Source organism: Cydia splendana, chromosome 10 (genome assembly GCF_910591565.1).
Source record: "Cydia splendana chromosome 10, ilCydSple1.2, whole genome shotgun sequence".
Lineage (NCBI taxonomy): Eukaryota > Metazoa > Arthropoda > Insecta > Lepidoptera > Tortricidae > Cydia > Cydia splendana.
In genome coordinates, this window is record NC_085969.1 from 9017931 (window position 1) to 9035473 (window position 17543).

At 33.7% G+C, this 17543-nt stretch overlaps 1 protein-coding gene across 2 annotated transcripts in view; it reads left to right on the forward strand.

Moving 5' to 3' along the window:
- Positions 1-5338: 5338 nt before the first annotated feature.
- The window catches only part of LOC134794255 (uncharacterized), an 83146-nt gene continuing 70941 nt past the window's right edge, over positions 5339-17543 (forward strand). For both annotated transcript variants that reach the window (XM_063766014.1, XM_063766015.1), the window contains exon 1: positions 5339-5852. The gene's annotated coding sequence lies outside the window, so the exon portion shown is untranslated. The remainder of the gene's footprint in view (positions 5853-17543) is intronic.

Below are 17543 nucleotides of genomic sequence, written 5' to 3' on the forward strand. Positions count from 1 at the left end.
AAGTCTTTGAGCCAAAGATTTAAAGGTTGAATTCAATTTCCCAAAAATTTGGTAACGTTAATAAATCCTCGCATCTGCCTCATCGAATAAGAGCTCACGGCAAAGTTACAGAACCCTTTGCGCGGGAAAACGGTCCATCGCAACTCATATTCTCACCGCCGGTTAAACAGCTGACTATATTATAGTATTGGGATACGAGGTAAGCAATGTTTACGCATATTTCACAGAATGCAAGATAACGAGCGTATGAATGGTTCAAACATGCGAAGACATGAGGATAAATGCGTTTACAACTTTACATCTCGGTGCGGTCAATGACTGTTCGAATTCAACGTTATGCAGGTAATGATGCAACGCGTGCTTAGTTGAAGGAATTTCCTTTCCTTCCGATCTGTGCAGTGTATTTTATTACTTACTTAGTTACTTGGCTGACGCGATGACCCAAAATGAGTCTTGGCGTCCAACACAAGAGCACGCCACTTTGCTCACGGTCCTCGCCAGCTTTCGCTGACGCCGAGCTCACGGAGTGTATTTTATTGGTGATTTACTTCTTCCATACAAAAAATCAATATGTATACCTACGTGTATATAGTATACGTATATTTGTCGCCTGCGGTATTTCCGGGCCGATATGATCTTCAAACCTTCAAGAAGAGCGTCCTTAATCCTATCTTAGAGGCCGGCAATGTACTTACCACCCCTCTGGTGTTGCACGTCTATGGGTGACAGTAATCGCTTACCATCAGGCGAATCGTCTTCTCGTTTGCCTCCTATATATAGGGACCGTGCGCGTTGGAGCGCCTGCCATCTTGTGGCCTGAATCGGAAACATATGTGCACATGTACATTGCCAAAACAAGTGCTAACATCTACCGTTCTCGTCAGTACGTTTCCTTGTGCATAGTACGTTCTGCCATCTTGCGGGCATCGGAAGCATAAACGTCACATTTACGCCTCGCGCCAAAAATGTGACGGCTTCTATGCTGCCCCCATATAGTTCATGCACGGGGCCTATATCAGGGGGGTGTCACTACGCAGTTTAGGTACATTTGGCCGGCGCGCCGCGCGGAGCGGCAGGCGTATGGCAGTGGGCTGCCGCTCGACCGCACGATAGTCGTGTCACGTGGCACTCGCGCAAAGGAGATTCACGGTTCGTGCGCGGTTATAAGTTTCAATTTTGTTGCAGGCGGCGAGTATAGGTATAATTTTATACCTAAATCTGACTTTTGTGAAGGAGTGAATTTTCTGTACGGTAGTACTATTAGTTATTCTGTGCCTATATCATAAAAAATAGGGAAAAAATGGGTGACATCAGAAAGTAAAGGAAATAAGATCATGGTAAAAAAAATGTTCTGTACGTCTGTGCGAGACAATTTAAAAGGGCCCTGGTTCTGACCGTGTCTCCACATTAAAACAACTCACTGCAACTTGTATTAAAATAAATTTATTTCAGCTCCACCAAAACTTACATTTTTATATCATGACAACTCAATCTCTTCTCTCTGTTTCTATTCCATTGTTTCCTATCATAGACAAGAGTAAAGTAAAAAAACCTAAAGAGTTTTAATATAAATATAACTTGTGGTTGGTTATGAACAACGTCTACCATCAGTTTTTACATTGACATATACGCTCACGTCTACGTAACTTACTTTCTATGCATCTCGCTCGTACTCGCATATTAGTGCAAGCGAGATGTACAGAAAGTAAATTACGTAGACGTAAGCGTTATGTCAATGTCAAAACTGATGGTAGAGGCTCTGATATCAAAATCAGGAAGTAATTGACTATTATTTGGCACAAAATTAATGAGACCGAAAACTTCAGAGATAAAATCAATAATTACTACCATCAACAAATCCGATTACTTACTGCCTTATGCATTCAAAAATAATAAATCTGCCGAATGTAGGTACGATTTTAGTTTTACAGAGTGATGGTGATTTAAAATGAAGTTCAAATTAACGAACTAAGAAATTCAAGGAAATCAAAGTCTTTTTGCATTTTTTCTATAATCAATTAAAGCGGGTGTTTTTGTTGAAGTTTTTCAGTCGACAACACGTTACCTGTAACCTTGCATCCAGCCTTGTACGGCCTCTTGTGTTACAATCGGTCACACACCATTACTTGATACTTGGCTGCTATACCTAACACTCAACGTTTTACGTAATTTGCAATGTACTTGTACTTTTGAAAGACATAAGTACACTAGAATTATATGAATTTAAGATATATTAACCTACGCCACAATATGAGAAAAAGTCCTAAAATATTCTAATTTAAGATTTCACGAAATTGTTCTTATTATTATTAACTATAATTGCGGCCAGCGATTGAAAAAAAAGTAATTTCAGTTCAGATGGTAGTTTTAGATTCTCATCCTAGTAGAATCCAGTAATTAATTAATATAAGTGTAGGTAAACGAATATTGCCGGTCAAAAAACTGGACATAGTATATAACTGTTATGTACCGACTCAGTGACAACTCTAGCGTGCAAAATCTTCAAGTTGACAAATAAAACGAAGTGTGGGTAGTTTGAAAAACTGGCGCAGATACTATATATTTCTGTTGATGTTAATGCCAACTAAAACCAGTCTTTCTCAGGAACCACGAAGGCAATGTCGATTTCAAAACGTCGGACTTAATTTAAAAGCCTGTTGATACTCGATTAAGTCCTTAATTATTATATTACCGGACAGTAGTTCCATAATCAAAAGCATTGATTTTGCGCACGTTCTCATTGCGCTTAATTTGCAAATAAAGAACAAACTGGCACAATATAGCAATGTATAAACAAATTGCCTTATTAACTTTAGGTAATTGCTATAAAAACATAAGCCCCAGAAACTAGTCATACAACAATGACCATCGTACCTGTCCAAATTGGGCAATTGATGTGACTCATCTACATATGACTGTGTCGATCGATACATACCCTAGTTTGATTTGTTAGGAAGAAACAGATTTGATTATAAGGTCAATCATCATGTCTTGTAATAAAAATTGCACATTCCATTATTGTATGTAGTTACTTACATCAAAGATATTAGCAAAATACTGTCTCAAACAAATTTGTTCTTACCGAAAATATTTATTGTATCTGTTGTTTGGTGGTTTTTACTTTGTAATTAGTATAAATAAATATGTACACTTATTATTCTGAGTAAGCATTAAGATAGTAATGCATTTTATTTGAATAACGTCGTAGTTAACATATTATTTGTTTTTCCTGCCATAACCTTGCATAACGTAAACATAACTAGGGCCGGATTGCATAATAAAATACAAGCTAATACTATTAGCGCCACCGTTAACCCAGTGTCAAATTGTACTGGTAACTCCAGGTTTAACCGGCTAACCCCGGGTTAGTGAAAGGTGCAAGTGGCCCTTAGTGATTTTAAATACCTAATCATCATCAAAATCGCTAATAGTATTAGCTTGTATATTATTATGCAATGCCCAGATAGCATTATAACCGTACAAAATTGAAACTTTATAGGTAATAACATATATCTGCCGATATACCAATTATTTTTATTTACCTGATAATAACCGTAATATGAGAAGAAATCTGCTTCATTTAATGTATCCTAAAAAGAGACACTCACACACAGATGTAAAAAAAGTAATGGAATAAATAAATTTGTATTTGTATAATGTCTGTGTAGGTAAAGCAACAGGTAAATCAATGAATGCATTATATTTGCATCTTAGCACCGACGTGTGAAAATATAAATGCACAAATACTATAAAAACTAGCTCAGCTCAAGGTTAGGTCTCGTTTTGATTCTAACAAAACCGGTAGAACGTTTACTCCTGTTCTAAAAATAAGCAAGTGAGTTGGATACCTACTAAAAATTTAGAAGCGTTCCTGAAAATATAATGCAAATGTGGTATGAATACTTTTGATGCTTGATCAATATTTTCCCAATATTATTCAAGTAATTTATGATAGATGTACAGTCAACTGTAAAAATATGAGTTTAGCCAACTTATTCAAAAATTATGTCCCATAGTTCTTTCGCTGACATAAGAGTTATGGGACATATTATTGAGATGATTTGTGCACCCATATTTTTACAGATGACTGTACGAAATTACATAGTCTAGAAGTTTAAGAATTCATAAAATAAAATCTTGAAAATTGCTTCAACCAGAAATATGTTTACATTCTTTACATCAATAAATATTTGTTTGCAATAAATTATACTCGTAATTTTAAGTAGGTATATAAGATATCAAATAAGTTTTACATTCGTTAACTTAGTTTTGTAAAAAAAATGCAAATCTATGCAGCCGATTTTACTAATTTGATATTAAAAACATATTTTTTTCTACAAATATGTACTTATATGCCTTCCTCAATATTTTCTTGTATGTTCTTAATGACAGTTATTTTACATTGAATATTTGCGGCGTAATGCAATACAAAACGTTTTTTAATGGTACCGGTATGTCATAATTACCAGAAGACAATTGGTTGTGCAATCAGGTATGTACTATGTATTTACATAATGGGTTACCCAGTGTGTCTCGCTCATTCAAAATCTAATGCGACCGAAAGCAAGTAAAACAAGTTTATGACAGTAAATTGTTTTTTTTATATTATTATTTATTCAATAGCGTAGTAGGACAAAGTACCTATAATATAATCAATAATCGTAGGTTTAGTATCTAATATAATGTAATAAGGTAGACCCTGTAATTGTAAAAAATGTAATACCTTAGTGATCAATTAAACATAATAGATACCTATAAAGTAAAATTTCGTCTGTGTCTCCTTTTGGTAAGACAATTCGCCGTTAAGAAATTGTCTTACCAAAAGTAGACTGTAGTATTTTTTTTTGTACCTACTTATCCAAAATCCTGAAGTAGGTGCCTAAATATAATTGCATTGATTTTGTAAGTTTCTGACATAGTTTGTCTAAATTAAGATTTAAAAAAAACGATTGAGCATAATAATGAAAAATAATAACTTCGAGTATCACACTATAGTTCGTTTTTTTAGCATTAGAAATTAGGTAAACAATCTTGATGTGTCTTTTAATTGAAAAACACATTTTAAAAATAAGTTACGGCAAATATGTAACAATTATGAATCTAATACGATCATTTATATTCTTCTGCTTTCATAAGTAATAGTTTTTGAATTTTAAAAAGCGTTTTTCAATTAAAAGACTTGTCAAGATCGCTTACCTTCTTGCAAGTTCTTTCTAATGCTAAAAAAAACGAACTATAAGTTTAAAAATTCAAAATTTAAAAAAGTATCAAAACCATCCCAGCACACTTCACAATCGCAGAATGCCACTGCGTTCCCTGTCTATAATGGCAAACCGAAAATACTCTTCGGCCAGGCGCCTCCAACGCCACATTACGTAACTAAACAAGTGACTATAAACCTATTGTAGTTACGTAGTTACTACCAACTCGTGTCATTACCGAAGTGTGCCGCCGCCCTAACGCCCGCGATAACAACGACATACGTTCTTCGGACGCTCAACATTCAACTCGCTTTTTTTAAAATTCCCTCCGTTTAAATACGGTTTATTGGAATTTGAACTTTAAGCGGTCAGCAGTGATTTCATTTTGGATTGTGCGCGAGGTGAAGAACTCTGTTATCAGGTCACGGTTGTGTTATCAGTGAAAGTAGTTGTGAGACTAGGGATTTGTAACAGTACCACAGTTCTGCAATCAATATCAGTTATTAGATGAATTATTCATGAAGGAAGTACACGCCTTCTTTAAGTGTTTAAGTGTTTAACGTTTTTTCGTTTTAAAACGTTTGTGTAATTTAGTGAACGCGAAACTGAATAGTTTTTGTCTGTTACAATTGTAACACACACTTCGGAGCGGTAAGTTGGCCTTAAAATTAATTATTCAGAAATTTAAGATGTACCTACAGTCTATAATTTAGAAATAACTTGTTTGTATTTGTACAAGTATTTTGGAATTGGTTTTATATTGGAATTTACGATCAGAGCCTCTACCATCAGTTTTAACATTGACATAACGCTCACGTCTACGTAATTTACTTTCTGTACATCTCGCTTGCACTATTGCTCGCATATGCGAGTACGAGCGAGATGCATAGAAAGTAAGTTACGTAAACGTGAGCGTTATGTCAATGTCAAAACTGGTGGTAGCCGTACAGATCTAAGTAAATTGTTTAGGTAAGTACCAATGCTGCACGTAGGAATGACTATAATAGGTATATTAAAGAGTTAAATTAGGCATTTCTTAGACATTTTAATGAAAACTATAAACTAAGAAGTACCTAACCTTGGCTATTAATCTACATTCATGGAAAACTTAATTTGTTCACATGTTCGCTGCACGTCTGTGTTAATGAATGAAACAATGTATGCATATAAAACTCAGTAAATATATAGGGTAACTTGTTGATCAATGAAACACTAAAAGTTCAAACCTTCCTATCTCTGGCGTTTTTAAAGTTATGAGTGTGATATTTCGTATGAAGATAAACAATTTAGTTGGCTATCGTATGGCATTCTTGGTTTCTACTTATCTTTAACTGTTTTTGTATTATGATGCTGGGGGTCCCTAAGGCTGCCCTTGCTTGGCAGACGGCACTAGCTGGAAACTCTTAGTTTCCGAGATATCGCAAAGTTTCACTGTGTCCGTTTGTTTCAATGTAGAACAACTGACCCTACCTGCTTGTTTCTTAGTTACCTACCTACGAGTATGTATTCAAGGTTATTGGTAAGAGTTTGTATTGAGTAGGTGTAATTTAGTTTAGTTTATTAAATAGTTTGTCCATCACAGCTTAGCATCTTATACTAATATGTAATACATATCGGTAGGAGGCACATAACTACTTTTTGAAACTTATAAGTAACTAGCCGTAAATTTGCATGGCCACTATTTATGAATTCTTACTGGTATATTGTAAATAAATATACTAATACATAATTATAAATGATTAAGTATGAAAATTTGTACTTAGGTAGTTTTGGATGCTTAAATGGTTGTTCCTCAATGGTCAATGACGTTTAACACTTAAGTAATAGATTTTTATAAAAGCTAAAAAAATTATTTACTTTAAAAGGTATAGAATGATAGGATACAGTATGATTAGTATACCAGCTTCCTCAGGCGGTTGGTAAGAAAGTTATGCAGTGATTCTCTAATTAGAATATATTTGAGTTTTGGGGCTAAAACTGATTTATATTTTGCATTTTTAATACTTACTTAAACATAACACAAATCAGCGTCATATGGCCAAGCCTCGAACCAGTCCTAAGCTGACCATATTACCTTCTTACCAACTGCCTCAGTTAAACGGTAGACCTTTAGAAGCACTTATAGGTAATCCTATTGGTCACCCTTAAAATTAGATTTCCCCGAATTTTGTAACCAGTCAGTCATGCAACGAGAAAAGTCAGATTTTCCGGACTGGCATTATGCCAGCGTCTAATACCTGTCTCCCGTTTTATTTATAATCTACGCGTATCGGTCAGAAAGGTCATGGCCATTCTGTCACAAGTGCCTAAACCAATCAGTTATATTTCAAAGATACGCACCTTAGAGGATAACATGCCTACCGTAAAATGGGGTGAGTTGGGTGAAATTTGACTTTCAAACCTCGATAAAATTTTATTTTTACATGTGAAAACTGAATGGTGTATATAATAAGTGGTTCGGACGTTTGTATTTTATTTTGGGTAGTTCCATTTCATAACTTTGACGATAAAGAGGAAAACCCACTTCACCCCGTAGTGCCTCGTATTTCGGGTGAGAGAGTTTTTCATACAAAGGTGATTTTGGAAGATTGTTGGACCGTTTTTTTTTTATCATGCGTATTACTATAGCCCCATTATAAATTGGAATACATTATTTTTGTAGCAGTAGCCTTAAAATCCCTTCTCACCCCCCTCTCAAACCTTCTCTCCACATTCATAACCCAACTCTCCCCGCGAAACCTACTCACCCCGTTTTACGGTACGTACAATAAAATACATCTTAAAACCTTATAATAATTGTTCCCAATGAGTGACTTCGATGTTCTAGGAAGCAAGGTAAGTGATGTCAAGGTTATTTTAATTGAGTAGCATTTCATCGTCGTAGGGCATAAACATTGCATTTAAAATGTTGACTGTTGGTGATTGTACCCATAGCAACTACATAATACAGAGATTGTTTTGTATTAAGGTAACGTCGCTCTTTTATTATTGTTTAATCATTTGGGTGGAACAACTTTTTTGGTTGTTATTCTGTCCGTTCCGGAAGACCGAGAATAAATTATTTCAACCAAATAAAAGAAAAGGTTCAGGTCGTGTCATACCAGAAGGTTAAGGAGTTGGCAGAGGACCGGACGAGTTGGAGATTGCTCCACCGACAAGAGCACAGCTCTTAAATATAAAGAAGAAGAAGAAGATTCTGTCCGTTAGTCAGGCCGGTCGGGCGACAATAGGGGTCGTCCAGAAATCATATGATCATATTTGGCCTATTTTTGACTCCCCCTCCCCCTTGGTGATAATTTGGTGATTTTAATTACTGGCACCTATTAACATTTATTGCCCAATAAATTACATCCAAGGGCGAAGGGAACAGTTGGAAGGATGTGGCACTTTTTAATAATATAAAAATTTCAGTTCATAGAATAGTTATTTGTACAACAAGAGATCAAAGTTTGATATTTCTTCGAGTGCTTATTTTGAGTCCCGTGCAAGCGAAAGATTCTATAATAGATTCACGAGCGTAGCGAGTGAATCTAATTTAGAATCTTGAGCGTAGTAAGGGATTCAAAAGCGCACGAGATGTAAATAAGTTTGATCTCGTGTAGTACACAAAATTTTTCACCCTAAGCAGTGAGAACATACCTAGAGGGACAGAGATAATAGAACCCAAGTATATCGAACTGGTATTAGACCCCGCATGTTGAAATGACATTTGACTATAAAGGTCACTTGAATGTCATTTTGTCTCACTCAGTGAGCAAAATCGCATTTTGCTCACTGAGTAAGACACACTCAGTGAGCAAAATGCGATTTTGCTCACTGAGTGAGACAAAATGACTCAGTGAGCAAAATCGCATTTTGCTCACTGTTTTTAAGATGCAAAGTACCCTTGTTCGAGCTGCTGAGGTGAAAAAGATATTCTGAAGTCGGTCTACCCGATTTTTTTGATTGAAGAACATCGAACTCTTAACAAAATTCTTAATAATGGAACACCAAATCTGGCGTGTTTGTGTGGACAGAGCCCCAGCTCACATATCCTATTTAAATGGTAGTATATCGTATGTAATGTACGTATACATTTTATACGGAAATACACAATGGTCAGTACTGCGGTAGTAATTTAGTAGGACCTATAGTTTAATATCCCGATTGATTGATGACTAATGATAGTAACGATTTATATTAGTTGGAGAACTTGGAGATGCTAGCAATAACAGGCCGACGTTGAGAACCAGATGGTTTCAATTGTTTCAATTTAGTTTGACGTTATAATATAAATATGTTTCTAGAAACGATAATCTTATACTTAGAAACGTAACTACGAGTAGGTATGACGAAATTTGTAAACAGGCTTACAATGAGGAAAATGAAAATCAAAATTAATGTTACCGTGTGTTTCTAGTTATTCAAAATCCTTTGCTTTAAACAGAAAAAGGATTGATTTATTATGTATTTATAAATCCTACTCTCGTTCTACTGCTTATTCAAAACTATATAGTTTTTTTTATTTTGATAAAAGTTGTCAAAGTGCAAAACGGATCAATTTATTAGGATCAGATCAAACATATTTTATCGTCTTATTGTATAGATATAGTTTTAGGGCAAAATATATAATAAATATATAATTCATGTAGGGTACAAAGACAGCGTTTCATGTGTGAGTGGCCCCATCAATTTCCAAGTTGAATACACATTCTATAGTTCGTTTTTTAGCATTACAAAGAACTTGAAAGAAGGTAAGCGATCTTGACATGTCTTTTAATTGAAAAATGCTTTTTAAAAATCAGTAACTAATACTTAAGGAAGCAGAAGAATATAAATGATCGTATTAGATTGTTATATATTGGCCGTGACTTATTTTTAAAATGTGTTTTTCAATTAAAAGACACATCAAGATTGTTTACCTTATTTCTAATGCTAATAAAAACGAACTATAGTCTATGTCACTCATTTTATGTTTGAGATAGTTGACTGACAAAATAACGCACACTTTGGGTACGGAACCTGCCTAAATAATATAATCTACTGCAATCGATACACTGATATCGTTTACACCGCGCCGCTTCATTACACTCACAACATAATTAACTGACTATAAAACGTTAGGGTTGGGTCTATGCGTGGAAATATTTTTACATCACGATTTTCCTGGGTTTCCCGCGGCGGCTGGAATATTTCAAAGAACCGGCATTGCCCTGTTTATGTACGATTCCTATCAAACGGCTGGAGTCGAGTCGGGTCTTACTAGACTAGAGTCAAAGGAATATGAACCTTCTATACAGTAGCTACACTGCAAATTTAAGTAGCAGCGGTGTGCCCGTGACTGTTCATGACTTTTTGACGATACTATATTTTAATAAAAATGAAACATCTATGCTATGCCGGCAATATGAAGCGCCCGACTCCATTCCAACCGTTCCATGTGAATCGTACGCATATTTTCATCGCTGAGTGTTATGGAAACAAATGTAATTTGGGAAATTGGGTTTTCAGTAGGTAGATGTGGTTTAAATAGCACAGTGGTGGTTTATTGCAGCCATTCTTGACCGCGTCTTCGAAGTGTGAGGAAGTGTTTGGAACAAAACGGTAAACTTATGTAAGTTTTTGGCTTTTGATGTTGTTTTGTCTATATATCAAACCTATATATTTTTAACTTTATTTCCTAAATATCCTAGGAAAACCACAAGTTTGATTTTAATGAATTCAGATTCAAATTTTTAATGCTAATATCTTGCATAAAATGACAAATCTTTTTTTCTAATTTTATACATTTTTACATTTTTGTGCTTAAAATAAACAAAGTTCGAGTTACCTTTTATTTTTTCAGAGTGTACACTAAGGTTTTTTATGTAAGTAAAAACAATTGTTCATTTTTATCAATTTTCGCACCAGGACATCCTTTATTACCGCTATTCCCTGTGCCTATAAAAGGCACACTTACCATAAAAAGGCGGAAAACGTAACGCAACGGAAAAATAGTATAAATCATCGGCGTCAATACGTAATGTCAGTCTGCCGAGGTGATAATTGGTTCTACCGTTAGATTGACAATTGTTTGCGATGCTTACCTAAAATGTAGCACGGGCCAGTCATAAAGTTTATTGCAGTTAGTAATGTGGTTATTCTTCGAAGAGTATATTGTGTTTATATATTGTTTTTTTAGTTAATTTAATTTCAGTTTAATTGCATCAGACATAGTTAGTCCATAGAAATATTAGTAATAAACAAAACTTATTTTCTACGTTAGCAACTTACAGGCTACCTAAAATATATTATATACAATACCTCTTGACTCCATGTGAATGGAATTTCAGTAGGTACCTCCAGACTGCACTAGCCACCAGACGGGTACTGTGACACCAGATTCAGGAGACTTTTGGTACTCTCCCGCACGCTTAATGCTTCAGGATTTTGCTGAGCTTAGAGTTTTCTGATGACCATTCTTTCACTTTCTTCTTGGAAGTATGGTTGGTTAAAAAGCCTACAATGTTTCATACTTTCGATTTGTATTCATAATATATCATAACGTGTCTAGGACGATCGTAATTCTGGTAAAATTGTAAAAGACAAAGCTAATCAAACAGACAAAGTTATGACTTAGGTAGATACATCATTTGGTGCGATTCCATAAAACACAAGGTTTTTTTAGCTATATATATCGTTGCATTTCAATACCCTGCTTTGCTATTTTCTGTGTCAAATACCTACATTTATTTATTTAATCATATGGCATTTCGCACCTACATAATTTCATTTTAGGAATGGTTACAGTTACTTTTATCGGCTCTGCCATAAAATTTCCACTCTCGTTTCGTTCTCTCAGATATAAATAGTGTAGGACATTGGTACAATGCCTCAAGGGCCTATTTTAGATTTAAGCTAGTTATTAATTTCGTTTAGTAGTACCACTGTATATATGTAAATAAATGATTACTTAAGTAAGTAAAATAGTGTAGGTAGGTGTAGGTAGGTAATCTAATCTATTGGGTCTTATATGTATTTGAATTTGGCTTATAGTTTATCTGTATGCCAAATTTTATCCAAATCCATTGTACCTACTGTTTTTGTATTTAATTTATCATATTATTTATTGTATTTGTAATAAATTTGTATGATTGAATTTGTTAGTAAAATACTATCTATAAAACATTAAAATTCAAATTCAAATGAACGCTATTTTATATTTATCATTCAAAATTTTTATTTTCATTAGCCAACAGGAGAAACAACTCAAAATTTGCCATTCTTAAGTATTAATTACAAGTAAGTATTGCAACTTAACTTTTTCATCAGTTATTGAAGAAAGTATAGAGTGCCTTCACGAGCTGGTGTGGTGAAAAAAGATTTTTGTGTGTGTGGTCACACTCGTTTATAAAGGCCTCCAGTAGGTACATGACGCAAGTAATACCTACTTAATGTAATATGACGACAAATTTAAGAATATTACATAGCTACACGTTACACGCGCCAAATGTTGACCTTGAACTGTTATTAACATTAATTTCTATGAAACCACATTTTTCTGGTCTGTCTCAATCGGTAGGTAGTCATATTTTTAATACGAATTAAATACTTGGTACTTAATTATGTCCAAGGAATAATATTCACATAGATATGAAGTTCTTTTTATATTATGTAAACATCGGCACCAGAGCAAAACTGTTAATCAATTAGCAACAAGATAAATTTCAAATTAAATGACCAATTTATCTGCCAAGCCACACACGCGTAAACATATCGTAAGTGGCTCCGATACAATTACAGGATTAAACGAACTTACCTGAAGTGAAGTTCTATCCTGATTATATGAAGTACTTAGTCCGTGGTAAACTATTGTAGTTGTCCTCAGTTCTGCCATAGAACGTCGCGAATTTAATAGCTAGAAAGAAAAAGAAAAAACCCCGCCGCTGGCAACATTATATATCAGTAAGTTTAGAGCAAAATCGAGAGGCTAACAAGGGAAGAAGTTAACAAAATGAATGTTAACTTGGGAGGGAGGGAAGCTCCTACCACGGACTAAGTACTTCATATAATCAGGATAGAACTTCACTTCAGGTAAGTTCGTTTAATCCTGTAATTATATTTGTACTTAGTCCGTGGTAAACTATTGTAGATGTTTAGAGAATTTAACATCAATAAATAACTCGTAATGATATAACGTTTAGCCTCTCAGGAACATACTTGTGTCCCATATTCATAATACGAGTATATAATTATTGAAAATACACAGTTAAGAAACAAGTGGAAACTTATTATTAACAAAATTATGGAACTGCGTTATGGAATTAGTAACAGACCTAAGGATAGTTTTCGAGAACTCTTGATCTTTGGAAATATCTCCTCATCATCAAGCATGGCTCATGAGAGCCTGCTTTGAAATATCTGTAACTACCTATTAGTCACTAATTATTATAAAAATGGTTATGATTTAGGCATAATATGTAAAAGAAAACTTTGATATAATAATACGAGTAACTTTCAATTACCTAGCTGAGATTCGCTGTTCTCTTTAAGCTCTAGAAAGGTACCTCGCTATTACAGACTTAATGTCTGTAAGACCAGACAAAACATGAGTAATTACACGACATTACTAATTATCATGAGTATCATGAGTTGCCTAAATAATTTGCGTGCTCATACTAGAACCAAATTAGTTTGTAATTTATTCTTGTTCTGGAATAATCAAATTACCCACACAATAATTATTTAATAATAATATATAGTTGTATAGTTATTATAGGTAGGTACATCGCAAGTTATGTATTTAAATAAACTATGATTTGTTTTTGTCATTTGGGCCAAGGCGCGCCTTGAAAAACAATAATTAATATTTATCAGATGAAAACTGCACTCTTGTTGTTGAAGTCAATCACACTAATCTTCTTTATCCTCTGTCTCTCTCACACACGCTCTATTATAATTATCATTAATTATATCTTTGTTATAAAAATTTCATTTTATTCAATAAGTTAGCAATATTTATAATTGTCACTGTAACTGTTGACAAGACTTATGAAATGGTAAATTAACAGCATTATATTATATGTAAGTATATATGTTAAGTCAAACTCTCCTTGAACTTTCAAATCGATCCTAATTTAATTTGATGCGTATCTACAATTAAAGTAAATAATTATCTAAATAGTACTATACGTTGATCCATTCGTCACAAATGTTGTGAATGCGGCTAATTGTGGATACGTTGGAGAGAATCATGGAATCACTAACACTTTTTCATTGCGATATTACGCGATAAAACGTTAGTCGTAGCATTAATCCATACGGATTTAATAACTGAGAGCTAAAACGAAGTAACTACGTCTAGTAGCGTGCGTGTGCGGCGACAGAATAAGGAATAGACCAAGTCTATGGTCGACTATGAAGTAGTTACAGGCATGCATCTTAACAAAGATGAAATAAAATATATTAAATTTGTTATAATTAACCCTTTAGTGGGCATATATTATTGAAAATTGCACCTTATCACTTTGACATAAGGTTTAAAAACGACGTGGTAAATTGGCAAATATATTCACTCAGCCTTATTAAAATCTAACGCCTTAGTTAGATATATAAATAAATATTTCATCTTCTCATAAAGGTAAGATTCTTGGATATAGAGAAAAGTATAATATACCTAAGTCTTTTCCTTGTATAATGATAATTCCATATAATCCACCTATCAGCAAGTCATTCAGTACCTATATTTTAAGTCTCTTAATAGTTACGAAAGTGGAGATCAATATCTCAAAATTGTTATCAATCTAAAATGACTATATATATCTATAACTCCCAATCCTGTGGTGGTAACATCGTGGTTTTCCAGCTTCTTTTATAGCATGATGAAGAGTGAATTACCTTACTTAAGGTACAGATGGGACATGTCTAAGTATTATGAAGTGTTTCCTGCTTTTTATTTTCAGGGCCATTCAATCTATATATACATAGGGCTCAGATTGTAATTACTTTGTGATATTTGTATCTCAAATGACTGGTTATCCTTGAATAGTTAGAGATGTTATAAAAAAGCTGTTATCATAAGAAAAGAGATTACTATCTCTTATGGTTAATGTCTTACTAGACATTAACCATTTTCAGAACCTGATTTTTCTAATATTTTAATAGACATAAATTATATATATGTAAGTATCTCATCCTAAATATTATTGTTGGTAATGTTGGTATTAAATAAACACACTAATAATTAAATTATGTATTTTAAGTGTATCTCTTAGAACCATCTTATTGAACACCTAGTGAAGCCAGGTAAATAGACTAAAAAGACCAAAATAAAGATTTATCATTGTCATCTTTAAGGGTGTCATTCTTATTTGTGATGTATTGGTACATCTTCATGTGATTGAAATTTATATTATTCTTTCTCTGAGCAATTGTAATAAATGTTTTATGAATGGTATATACATAGTTATATTTATTATATAGGACTCACATTAAAATATGTGAAGTTAGTTGGATATTTATTATTTTTTATTGCTATTTAATGGATTATATCAATATCTCCAAGGAAAAATTGGATCTTTTTACTAATATTGGCATTGAAATCTCCATCTTCATGGCATGACACACACTTCAAAAAACAGTATATAATCCACTGCTGTAACATAGTCTGCTATACATATAGGTAGATGCAAACCTGCATTGCACTGTGTATTCTGCAATACCTATAGATTTTAGACACTTATCTTATTGAAGAGTCAAAATAGAATAAGAAGATCTATGTATAGTCCCAAAAAAGACTGTTATACTTAATACAGTTCATAAGGAAAACTATATTAAGGCCTAGGCAAACCCTTCTTGGTGGTTGTTTCTTAGGTGCAAGGTCCATCATATGAGTATACATTTGTATATATCTTGTAATAAACTCTAGTTAGGCCCGAGAATATATATTATTATGATTATCTATTTTTAACTATCCCGCTTAAAATTTATCTTGGTGTATCTACTCATGTAATAGTAATTGTGTAATCTTAAAATTATACACATAATTAAACCATAAAGTTGAAAAAAACTTATATTCCCCAATTATCCATCTTGGGCTTTCGATTTGTGTGATCACTGATCAAAGTCACTGAAATAAATAGATATTTTAATAAAATGTCTTATTTATGACGCCTTCTGCCGGCAATATGCCTATATAGTATTATAGCATGAATCATCATTAGTAATCAAATCCACTTGACATTTGTCACACGTTCATGAAAGAGAGGAAATAATTTGGATGTTGTAAGATGGTTGTAAGATATTAAGTACTGTGTTGTATTGTACTTACTATGACAGCTTGAGTCATAATACTCTGACTTGTATTTGTATAGGAAACTTATAAGAACCATGATACTAGTATCAGTATCTGTTCATTAAAGCACTCAATAATTTGAGAATTTTGCTGACATCCACATGATGGTATCTTAATACCGGGTATTTATTTACTACTTACCAAAATAGACTGATCCTTTAGTGCATGAATCAATTACCATTAGCACTCAATACTTTGTATTTTACACAGACACTCCACCTCTGTCGAACACCTGTATGTAATGTGGATGCATATAACAGATATGTTTATTATAGATATTATTTGTATCTGAGCATATAAAAAATTGAACTCATTATCAGACAGTGATAGCAGGGACGGTAATGTCTACCATTACTAAGGACTGTTCTTCAGTTGCTGTCAATTTTCTTCCAATCCCTGATATATTTAATAGTTTTATTCAAAAGGGTTCCCTTTATGTCCGTGTCCAGTCTATGTTATATTGTTTGTACTTGGTATTTCCAGCATAACATTAAACTTGGATTGTAGGTATATTGTAACATTAATTTATAATGAAGGTAACCACCCACTAACATTTTAGTTGTAGGTAGACGGACCTAATAAGTTGACAGTTGATTATTCGATATTGAGGGTGGATTGAAGAATGAACGGGCATCGGACTTCAAACGAGTTCAGTCGTATGACGGTTTGGAATCCTAACGGTCGATTGTAAAATATACTGGATTATCAATATAGTTGTGAACTGTTCAACATCGTTTTATTTCATTCCGTGAAATACACACCAACAAGAGTGCGGCGTCGTTTCAACTTCAGAAGACGGGATAAAAACACAGGCCCACGAAAAGGTAAATTACCGTTAATTCGGTTAGATTTTTTTTTCTCTTTTCCGCTTGGATGACAAATGATCATAATCAAAGGTATTCAGTGGTTTCACGACAGTAAATATTTGTTAAACTTAGAATTATGAAGAATTATTATAGAGATTTATAAAACATAGTCTATCTAGTATGTCGAGAATAGAACGTGATTACCGACAATTTTCAAATGTTGTA